General features: G+C 36.8%; 1 protein-coding gene across 23 annotated transcripts in view; it reads right to left on the bottom strand.

Moving 5' to 3' along the window:
• Positions 1 to 12,012, bottom strand: part of DMD (dystrophin) — a 1,239,454-nt gene that overhangs the window by 96,131 nt on the left and 1,131,311 nt on the right. The gene's annotated exons all lie outside the window — the stretch shown is intronic.

Genomic DNA, 12,012 nt, shown 5'->3' with positions numbered 1-12,012 from the left:
TCATCCGAACTCACACTTCCTGTCTTAGAAAACATTACAACTGTTTGCACATTCATCTTAATTCATCCAACACAGCACAATCAGACTGTCATATTACGAAAATATAATGTTGTTTTAAATTATCATTGTTCTCTTGAAGTAAATAATTTTCCTTTAATTACTATCAACAGCTTTGGCTCACAATTGCCAGCTTAAGAACCAAATGTCATTTTGCAAACAATTATCACCACTTCAGTTAATGTCTTTACACTAATATGCATCAGTCCGGGGAAAACAAAGCACAAATCTTCACTTTACCTTCTAAATAAAATCTGGGTTAAGATACGTGATGTCTAAATACTTTTGTGTCCCAGTAATGAAACTTGTTTTTGCTTATGGACATTGCACATTTTATCAGTATTCAGAAATTAATCTCTTGCTTCTTTTCCATAGTTTTGTTGCTGCAGTTGGTCTTACTCTTAAAAATCTGCATTTGTTATTTCTCAAATTATTATCCTTTCACCCATGTCCTTCAATTTGTTCTGTTTTTAGGGTAACTAACAGAGCAAATAATTTATTAAAGATAAAAATAGTTTTGCAAAGATTTGCAAAGCTGACAGCCTAAAAATTTTGCCGAATGGAACCCAAGTAGAGACTAAAGGATTAGACCCTATCTAATCCACTGCTTTTATCAAATCATTGTATTTAATGCTGAACTAAAACCTTTGGAGAGTTTTTTTTTTTTTAGCAGCTTGCCATACTGTTTATTCATTTGGCTTTATTCTATGAATTACAATCTGGAAATCAAAGAGAAGAAAGATTTCTTGTTTGTGAGTATGGCATCATCATTAAAAGTCTTCCATCCCCCAAACGAATAAATATAATAATTTTCTTAGACTCTATGCCATATTGATACTATTTTTCTGTTAACTTGCTTGGTAAACATTACACTTCACTGAAGCTAGCATTTATTTAAAAATATTAAATTGGATTATATGCAATGAATATAATCATTTGGTGATGATAGCACACTCCATTGGGTCAGAGATGAAGAAAGTGACTGGTTTTGATAGTTGTTTCCATGTTAACTTTGTTCATGAAGCTTGCTAGTAATCTGGAGACAAACGAAGCCAGTGGCACTGTATTTATACTGTCATTTAATCAAATGATTTAGTTTATGAAATAGCCAAGAGAGATCAGCTCTCCAAATCTGACAGTATGTTGGTTATGCATCCTTTCTAAAGGCACTTTATTTTATATCTACGCTGCTATGTGTGTCTGACCTGAAAATAATAGTCACCTCTTGGGCCAAGTTTCACACAGTGGCTCTTTTTCATATTGCTGAGAGCTTGACCACTCTCAAGTAGACTGGCCACGATACTGCTCTACTTCCCAGTTAGTGCTCCCGTGGACTTGAGGTGTAATTGACGTGTACACTTATTTGTTTATTATTTTTAAACTGTCTGAACTACTGTGGGAATTGTTCTGGTCCAGGAGAGCAGTTTCTTTATGAAACTAGTTTGGCTTGTCCCTGCAGAATTAGATCCATCATGTTTAGTGGCCAAAACATCTCCCTCCATTGAGGGAACCAGGAGAGTTCTAGATTAAACTGCTGTGATTTGAATGCCATGCAGTAAAATATAGGCACGAAAGCTTTGCTGAACCAGATCCTCAAGCTTTCTTGATGACCCTACCAAAGCAATCAGCTGGTAATCAAATTAATTATCTTTAAGTGGTGTATTTCTAACCAGAAATCAAGTGATTTGACAAAAACGACTCATGGTCAATGAGGTCAATTATGACTATGAAATCTTACTTCCTTTTAAAGTGTACTGACTGCTCTATATGCAATTTCTAAAGTTTGCAGCAGTCAAATTGTCTAAAGAAAAACTATTATTTCCATTCCAAAACTCTATAAGCTGGCACATTTTGACAGATTTTACTGAATTCAAGAAGCACTGCTGGTGCATACCAGCAGAGAACCTGGCTTCTCACAGCATTTCTTTCTAAAAATTTCATTATATGCAAATGAAAGGTCTAGGTAGCACTTTTCTAAAAGCAACTGGTAAAAGGTAGGACTCGGAAAGAAGAACACATCTGCTCTCTTGGACTCCTCTGTATTCACAAAGACTACAGCGTCTTGCCAAGTTTGTAAAATGCAAAAACGTAGTGTGCAATGACAATGCTCTAACCCTTTTAGTGCATCTCCTACTACCTACTGAGCTGAATTTTACCTCCAGACAAAATTTTGGCTGCATTCCTTAGTGAGTACAGGTTGTTCTGACATTGGCAGATATAATATTCTCCCACTTAAACAATTTGATGAATTTTTAATTTCATCAGCTTGGTTGTTCCTAGATGGGCACAGTTTATATAAATCAATTCCAGCCACCAATGTCAACATTAAAAAAGAACTCTTCTTAATTTAGATCATAATGCTGAAATTATACTTTTATCCACTTTATATTTTTGTGTAATTTGCAATTAAGAGGGTAATTTGATTATATTAATTACTAATTCTAATTATTATATGTAGAACAATTTAAGTGTCTGCCAGTAGTTTTTTCTCTTTCTAACTCAACATTTAATAAAGTGGTAAGTTTGACACTACGTAATTTGGTGAGAAATTTAGCACTGTATTTCAATGAATACAAGACGAAGCACAGTGTTTGAAAAATGTACTACATATAAGCAATGCAGCACTATTCTATATTATTATTCTTACATATGCATTTATCATATAAATATTATTGGTTTCAATAATGTCTATTTTATAAATAAATTTGGGTCTGATACTCCTTACCTTGACATTATCAGGATGACCACAGGTAGGTATATGGAATTAGGATTGTAATATGAGTACTAATTTACCAAAAATACTGCAGCACCAACCTTGGATTGGTAGGTATGTAAGAGCAGAACTGGGATTTTTATTTTTAAGTAACCCTTCCTGTTTATTTTATCAATAATATATATATAAATATATATAAACCAGATTAAGGTATGATGCAGTTGTAGAGTGAGAAGTACATAGAGGAACCAGTGGACTTTAACCCTACCTGCATATTCCATCAGTCAATGTCCTAACCCAAGGTCAGTCTACTATAAAGTATAAGGTAATAAATAAATAAATAAATAAGAATTCCTACATCTTCTGCAGGCATAGGAATAGGATAAAGGTGGATAGGGAAGCAGTGGGCATACAGTATAATAACTTCCAGCTGGTACATTGTCTGTCTACTGGTAGGTATGTTGAAATAAATAAATGATCAAAAATAATATAATAAAAAAATAAAAAGATCAACAAAGCCTGGATGAGTTTTTCGAAATAAAATCAGACTTTGCAGCACAAGTGATATGAAAGCAGCAAGATGATTAAAATGCAGAATCTTATTTATTATACATTAGGTAGATCAAAGCTTCGCAGTGATAACAAGGCACCGAGTGGATGTTGCCACCTGTTTGGCCTCACTTGCAATGGGAACCTGTTAGTAGAAGCTGTGTTAAAGGTTGTCACTGTGCATTAGCCTTATGAACAGCTTACATTAAAACACCAAGATTATTCTTATTTTGTTGGACAGATTTAATCATTATTCACCAGCAGAAATGTTACTTTCTTCGTAAATACAATAAAAGGAAATTTGTGTAGTTCAGGAGAGTTTCTAACCTCCCACCCCCCAAAAAAGGTTGAAGGTAAATTCTCTTATTGAGACACATCCTATACTTTTCTGAGATGGTGGCAGAAATGGCCTGAAGGGAATAAAATTAGAATGTATTTCTGCTGTGATTTTGGAGAGAGTGCTGAGCCTTGCAGCGGTATATGCTCAGAGAGGAAAAACTGTGGCAAGCAAATTATCTAGGGAAATAAAAAAATCTGGAAAACAGGGCAGGAGGCAGTTTTATTAGATTTTTGGGGGGTTGTTTCTCTGTTCCGTCGAATTTCAACAAAAGAGGAAAGCTATGACAAGCAAAGTATGTGGGTGTAAATGTGTTACAGTTATTGGGAGACTCTGGTAGAGGGAGAATTGAGGAAAGCTGAAAAACTGCAAGAGGCAACAAGACAAGGCAAGACAAGGCAGTGATGATCTGTGTCAGTGTCCTTGAAACTTGCTGCAGAACTGGCAAAACAGATGAGCAGAACTTGCAGTCTGGAGATTAGGATCTCAGAGTTTTAAATTAATATTTTTAGGGGATAAACTTATGCATAACTGAAAGAAAAATGAAGAGTGAGTAAAGATTCAGAAAAACCTGTTTTAAGTCAGCAAAAATTCAATCAGGGTTTATAAAACTGGGGGAAAAAATAAGTACTTTAAAACAACATGTACCAAAGGAGAATTGTTTGGGAGATCTCTGAGTGTTATAAATACACGCAACAAATATATCAATCAAAACTGGTGTAGGGACCAACTTAGGAGAAAGGAGACCCATTGCCTGACTCCATCCAAGCATAAGAGGACTAGTGAGAGACTGCACAGTGTGCACATACCTTAGGTGAGTTTGATAAAGGATTCACGCTGACAGGCTCCTTTCCATTCCTTATTTCTAGAATAGTGGACAAATGCCTCAGAGCAAAGCACTGCTAAGGGTTTTGTGCTCAGTTTTCTCAAGAGAAAATTGTACAGATAGAGATTCACGTTTTGCCAGCAGCAAACGTTTATTCTACAGGACTATGGGCACCGATGTGAAAAACCATGATACATGAGGAAATGCTGAAAGCCAGATTCTGATCACTTTTACACTGCTGAAAATAAGAAGTAACTGCTGAAATCAATAAGCATATCTTTCAATCCAAGCAAGCTGCTTTTGGCACAAAGCTTAAATTTGATTTCCAAACTTCTGACAGTAAGTCTGATGGGAGCCTAAGATGACCCCACCGTAACTCAGAAGGCTCAGTAGGTTTTTCTGCTCATTTGAGGTTGCTTGAGTGCAATGAAATGTTTATTTCCTCCAAACTGGAAGCAGGAGAAGAAATGATAGCATCTGTAAGCAAACACAAACACGCAATGACCCTAGCAGTACAGTTTTCGGTACTTTTGTGCCATGGCAGAATTGAAATAGTGGAAGGGCAGAAGAATTGGTAATGTGCAGGAGAAAACACCGGTCAAATAGGAAGACAGAGCGCACTGTCTGCAATTCAGCAGTCTGCTAAGTGTTTTACATTGTTTGGTAATATTACAGCAGTATTAAAAGAATAAGCACTTCCACTAACAGGCAGCAATTAAAAGAACAAATACAGCTGAGTGCACCTACGGCCAGAAAGATAACCTCTTGGTGTTTTTTCATTTATGCCTGCAGTGACACTTTATGTCAAAATAGCTCAGTTCAAAAGGCAGAAGTCCAAATCAGTGTTTGAAAACTGTGGTGAGCTCATCCACAAGAGACCTTTGGGGTCAGATTTTTAACCTCTGCTGTTCAGGTGCCACTTCAGTAAACTGGAGTATAGGGATCAAACATGCTGCTTGACATCAGGGTCCGACTGACTAAATTGCTCTCAGTGACAGAAATCAGGAGTAAATTTCCTTCTAAAAACTGAAGTAAAATTTCAAGATGCCTTTATTCTAGCACTTGCTCTAACAGATTATAGGTGGAGAAACGAACATGTTTTAAGTTTAGTAGTTCTTGCTCTCGTTTTGTTTGTTTGCTTGTTTTCATTCCTGTGGTCACTGATGTTTCCAGCTTCCACTACAAAATACATACTCAGTTACACTCAGGAAAACAGCCACAAAACATTTATTTCCAATGTTTCTACAGGTTGAAGTTTAGTGTGATTTTGAACAAAATTAATACATGAAACATTAAATTGAGGATATTTCATTTGCTTACTTCTGCTTCCAGAGTTCACTCTTTAGAAGGGGAATCTGCAGAAAGTACAGAATATCTGAAATCCGTACTCACAGAAGAGCATCTTCTGTATTTCTAGACCAAGCTTAGAAACATCTTTAATGAAGAACAACTTCAGTAGCTTTTTCAAGGATGCACATAGGTAAAGGGAGGATACATATTTATACTTTGGGAAATGCAGTTTACCCTTTTTGTATAAGCAAGAAACTGGCAATTTCCTCTCATTTGCCACACCACTACTCAAGTGACTGTCTCTGAAAGAAAGAAGTCTGGAATGGAAAATAGTAATCAGTCACTGATCTTTCCCAGACCTAGCCTCTCTCTGCCTGTTATTATTACAATAAACAAAACCATAAAACTCTTGCACTTTAGGTAAATCTTTCTAATGATGTTACAGTTCAATGTTAGTGATGAGCTAGTAATCTAAAAGATCAGCAAAGTTGATCTAAAAAAATGTTGGTTACTTTTTTGATGGTTAAAAGATTCAGTGTTGCAAGAAACTATAAATTAACGTCTTCTGATTTATATATATATATATATATAAAGCTTACTTAGAATTCTAAGCACTAGACCTTTTATTTAAGTGAAGACTGAATTCTACGTTCAGTGAACATTGTTCGGTTTTTACGATGCTCCACTTCACCACTGAATTTATCTAAGAAGATCAAATGGCAAAATTCTGCAAAATATTACAGTTCAGTAAGTATCTTCACTGCAGTAAGACATGGGAGTTTAAAAGAGAGAAAATGAACTGCTTTAGCATGCTGGATCTCCCAGAAAGCATCTGACAATCAGCAAGGAAGGAAAAAAGTAGAGTGAATCAGCAAAGGTGAAAAATTAACTTCACCTAGCAAAAAGGTCAGTGTGTAAAAGAAAGAAAATAAATAGTTGAGCAAATGAAACTATATGTAAATGGTTTAGAACCTCAGAGTATGGCAATCCACTTCTATGTTTAAGCTCTTCAAGTGCCAAATGTCATTTGTCAACCCCCCACGGACAGTTTTTAGTTACCCTGAGAGCAATTTGCTCAGGTATATACATATTCACCATTTTTAAGGGTGTTCCAGTTCTGCAGGTCTCACTAGCTGAAAGATTCATCAGTGCTACAAGGGCAGGTACTAGCAAGGCAATCACTGTGTGAAAATGTGCTCCATCAGACTGAAACACAGGAATATCTTTCATGGAATGGGTTATACCCCCTAGCTTTTGCAATGCAGACAAGAGTGTTTACTTGTTAAAGACTGTTCTCTGCAAAAATCTGCAGAATGAATTTTAAGAAGATGAAGAAGAAAGAACGAACCTTCCTGTGCCAAATTAAAACCCAGAGACATAATGCTAGAGAACATTTAGTTACTTCTAAGCTGTGCTTGTTACTGATGAGCCAGAATGCAGCAAATTAAAACAGTAGTCCTTCTACTGACCTCACCCCGCTCATCAGCTACTTTCTTTAATGCCTTCCCCTTGCTTCACTTTTTTTTTTACTCTCTTCTCTGTCTACACACAAAGTATTGGTTTCTATAGTCCACATATTGCTTCTCCTGTAGCGACTGCAGGCTTCTCCTTGAACAAGACGTATGCAAACAGAATGCCTTAGGGAGCATTTAGGAGATGCGGCGCTAAACTGTTTCTCAAAGTGCCAAATACTGCTGCAGCGTGCTACCAGACACGGCCCCAGCTGGTTACATCCCCTTAAAACTTATAGTTTTAAAAAAGTAGCCAGCATCACCTCTTCCAATAAAGGACACTGGACTACACTCATAATCTACCTTGGTCTCTCTTAGAGGGACTTTAGAGGGACCCTTTTCTTCTCTCCCCAGTTCTAAACGGTGTGAGACAAGATGATATCGCAATGACGTTTCACTGGAGATAATGTCTGCACTCACATTTCAATTCCCGAGAGGGAAAAATAAAGAATATAGAAATAGCACCGTATAAACACCAGAAAAGCACAGAGCAGATGCACACTCCACTTAATGGGGCGCTGCCCATGTTTCACCGTGTGTGCATCTTTCACGGATTCTCAGCAGAATCTGTTACTTAGTTCAGATTCTTGAGTAGAAGTGACAGACTTCATATAAAACTGCACCGTTGAGCAGCAGGCTGGCAATGAATAAATATTGCTTGGGAGGTTAGACATACACAGCTGTAGAGATCATGAAATTCAGCCTCTGTCCTGCAAAATAATTACCTCAAAAAACCGTGAAATTCTAGAACAGGGACGTCCGAATGAATATAATAATTTTACCTGAAGTACATGGGTTTCAGCCTTCACTATTTATGAATGACAAGTGAAGAAAAATCTTTTTTTAGAAACAAAAGCACAACAAAACATTTGCTGTTGCCCTGAATACTAATGATGGAAGACTGTTGCTATGGTGATGCTAATTTTAACGCTCTTGCCTGTGGACTTCATATGAACTGCCCGTTTTAACTTTTGCAAATGTCATTTACAAAATGAAAACCCATTAATGACTGGCGAGGGCACAATGTTCCACTTTAATTAGAATAATAAGGAATGCTGATGCACAAAGTACAGGTTTGTGAATTGCTACAAAGCCCACACTGTCAAAATTAATTACCACTGATGAGGATTTTGTTCTTTTTTTTTTTCAAAGGAAGCTTTAGAATAAGACAACCGTAGCTTGACTTGGAATTGAAAGCAGGCTTTCCTTTTAATATCAAGGTGGAATAAAGAAGTTTTCAAGACCGACAGTGTAGCGAAGGGTACGACTCAGCTTAGAATTGTGATTGAGCCAAGCTAAGTAAGTGAGCACTGATTTCAGTAATGGGAAAATGCAAGTGCCAATGCTGCTGGGAAAAATAAAGTACTTTTTCAGAGAACTACCTGCTCAGAAAACCAGCTATAGTTTTAGATTTGGAAAACAGAGTTTGTGTTTTTGAAGAGTGTAAAAATACAAGTTGAGGACAAGCAAATGAATAGGTGCTAGGATATGATTCTCTTTTGGGTTGGTGGGATATTGCTGCAACTTGCTAATTGCCAAGTTCTGGGCCAAGTAGACGATGTTTAGGAAATAAAAAAAAAAAAAAAAAGCATACACACTAGCAGTAATCCTTTTTGTCATGCACCAGGCCCTTGCAAATTATGAGCATGCATATCTCGAGAGGAGAAAAAATCTGCAACTACCATTTCTGTTTCTGGGGAAATGTCTGAGCATATAAAGTAGGTACTATGTTGATAAAGGCATTTCAGTAGGACTGACTGCAACGAGGAAAGCATACTGCAATGAAAAGCATCACAGGCAGCTGCTGAGAGTACATTATTCAGACTAATTGTTATTATTAAATATCTCCATTGTAGTACTGCCTAGAGAACCTAATTTAGAGTTGAGATCCATTGTATTGCATACTGTGTGAACAGAAAGGAAACTCGCTTTCTCTTGCGAAGAACAGAGCTGAGAAGAACTTGATTTGCCTTCATGCTAAGGCCATTTCAGCACAAGATCACTGGAAATGGGGCCGGTGTGACGAGGAATAGCTGCTAAAAGAGTTTTCTAAATTCCTATTGGTGATAAACTATGTTTTAATGAATAGTCAAACTTTCTTCCAGCAGTGTGAGGATGGCATTCACTCTCACTCTACGGGTGTGCATTAGTGCTGGTTTAAAATGGGCTGGCCAGTTCTGCCATTGACCTGCTGGCTGCCGTGAACACTACTGTCCCTGCCTACAGCTAAGCAGTCGCGATGGCTGAAATTTCTTTGATTTGCACAAAAGGAAAGCACAGGGAGAATACAGATTTTGCTGAGAATGGATAGTATTTAAGAAACATGGAGCCAAAGTGTGTTGACAAACTGACATTGTAAACTGAGTTGGGCAGCTGCCTGCTGTAAAAAGCATCTGCCTTCTGTGCCGAGGTACAGCTAAAGTGAAGCAGCGGTAAGTAACCAAGCAGCAAAGCTCCAAAGTGTACTCTGAAGACAGGTGATGGAGAGAGTAACTGCCACAAAAAATGTCACAGTTTGTCTCGCATATTTTCTCATATAGGCAACAAAATAATCTGGGCTATTCTAATTCATTTTATGAATACTGTTAACACAGTTAACATAGCACTTTTTAATGAGTAAGTAATAGGTGAGGCTGAAGTAGATTACTGTTCATCTGTGTGACTGAGTACTAACTAAAAATCTCTCAGAAGAATATACCAGTTTTAAGCAGAAATCAGAAAACAAAAATATACTTGTTTGGTGCCAATAAAGGGAATAGAACAAAATATTTTAAGGATAAGCAACATTAAATGTGTAAGCAACCATAAAGTGCACATAGGGGACTTAAAGGATAGCTGACAGAGGCGGTAAAACATTGTGTAAAATAATGGAAATATCAACAGAAAACCTAGATTTTAAAGAAAACTGTTGTCGTTTGATCTTTTGAGCTTGGGACTTAATAATTATCCAATGGGGAATGCTATACAGAAAAGAGGGAAAAGACCAGTAATTAACAAGTTGCATGCAGAAGTCACCAGCACAACTAAATGACATACAGCTCTCTGTGAGGTGTTCTGAAAGTGAGGTGCTGGGGTTGCTGTTAGGGTATGACCAGGGACTTAAGACTAAAAACAGCACTAAGAGAAAGTAGGACAAAGAGGGTGATGGGCTGGAGGCAGACAACCAGTGGGAGGACAGACTCTGCAAAGAGATCATTAAAAGGCAAGGGAGAGATGCAGAAAAAGTGAAGGGTAAGTTATTACAAGGCAAACCTTGAGCACAAGCCAAGAGAAGACAAGAAAGGACAGTGGGAAGATGCTTTGCTCAAAGTGGTGGAATGACCTAGAGGAGTGTGAACACTGAAAAGACTCTTGGAGCTAGGACAGGAAACTGTTAGTGACCTCATGAAGGGCTGTTTTAGTGGAGAAAAGGGTACAGAAGCTAGAAAAGAGTGGGCAGGAAGAAAAACGCGGACTGGAAATGGACACAAATTCCAGGAAAAATGAGGACAATGTTCTGGATGTTGAACAGTGTCAGAGGAGAGATTTGTTATGTCAAGGGCAGTCCTGAAGAAAAAGGCTTCCATGTAACTAAAGAAGTAGCAGATAAGCTTCAAAGAAAATACATCATTAAAAATAAAGTCCTAAACAAGACATTTTTATATTCTACTAGTGTCTAAGGGGCTGAAGACATTAAACAAATAGATTTGTTCTCTAACATCCAGCTCTTGGATGTCCTAAGTGTCGTTCTTACAATTTCTTGTTTTGAAATATATTGTCTGTAAATGATCAAGAAACTTGCTATGACCTCAAAGGAAACTTGTTTCAAACAGGAATCTTCTCCTTCAAACAACTGATGATTTTAAACCTTTTTTCCCTCACTGTGACAAGTCCTTTGCCTTGAGTTTTTACTACCGCAAATTAGTACAGTATCAGTTTGACGAATATGGTTTCCTTTGTCGTGGACAGACCATATGGCCAACCTTCATTGGTAGAACATTCTTTTCCTTTTTCCTTTTTTTTTTTTTTTGGGGGGGGGTGGGAGGGGGGCGGATAATTTCTAAATAGGAAAAAAATGAAATTGAAGATCATTCAGCTGGGTAGGTTGATACAAATTTAGTTTAAGAATACTTCAAGATAAAGATATCATCTACAAACAACAAAGTACAGAGCTGTCTAATGTGCTTTTCAGTCATCTCTGAAAGTACTGAATATGACTGTCACTTAGAGCCTGCTTTTCTTTTGTGTTTCACATCAAAGAAAATTACGAAAATCACGGGGTTTCTTTTTACAAAATATTTGGTAATTTTAAAAATGCTAATGCAAGCTCTCTATACCTACTGAAACTATTATTGTGGGGTTTAGGTTTTACTTTTTAAAGTGTTTAATTTCAGAAAAAAATTTTAATGAGCTTGAACTAGCATTCATACAAAAACACATTGAATATCAATTCTGTCTTGTGAAACCAAACTTTTAATATTCAATGACTACTTTTTTATAGTCAAGATTGAGCAAAACACAGCAATAAAAATAACTGAACATTACTGCTATCACTAAAAGCAGATAAATATACAGAAAAATATTTCACTTTAGAACTGAAACTTCTAATTTACTAATGAAATTTCCTCAGTAAAACTGCAGTATGGCTGGAGCTGGTGATAAAATGGAAGTATAGGATTCTTTTAAACACAAAACTAAATGAAATGCAAATTAATGACATGCACAACCATAATGAAGATGTAAGAAAACC

The sequence above is a fragment of the Anser cygnoides genome, chromosome 1 (genome assembly GCF_040182565.1).
Source record: "Anser cygnoides isolate HZ-2024a breed goose chromosome 1, Taihu_goose_T2T_genome, whole genome shotgun sequence".
Taxonomy (NCBI): domain Eukaryota; kingdom Metazoa; phylum Chordata; class Aves; order Anseriformes; family Anatidae; genus Anser; species Anser cygnoides.
This window is presented reverse-complemented; position numbering and strand designations above follow the sequence as displayed.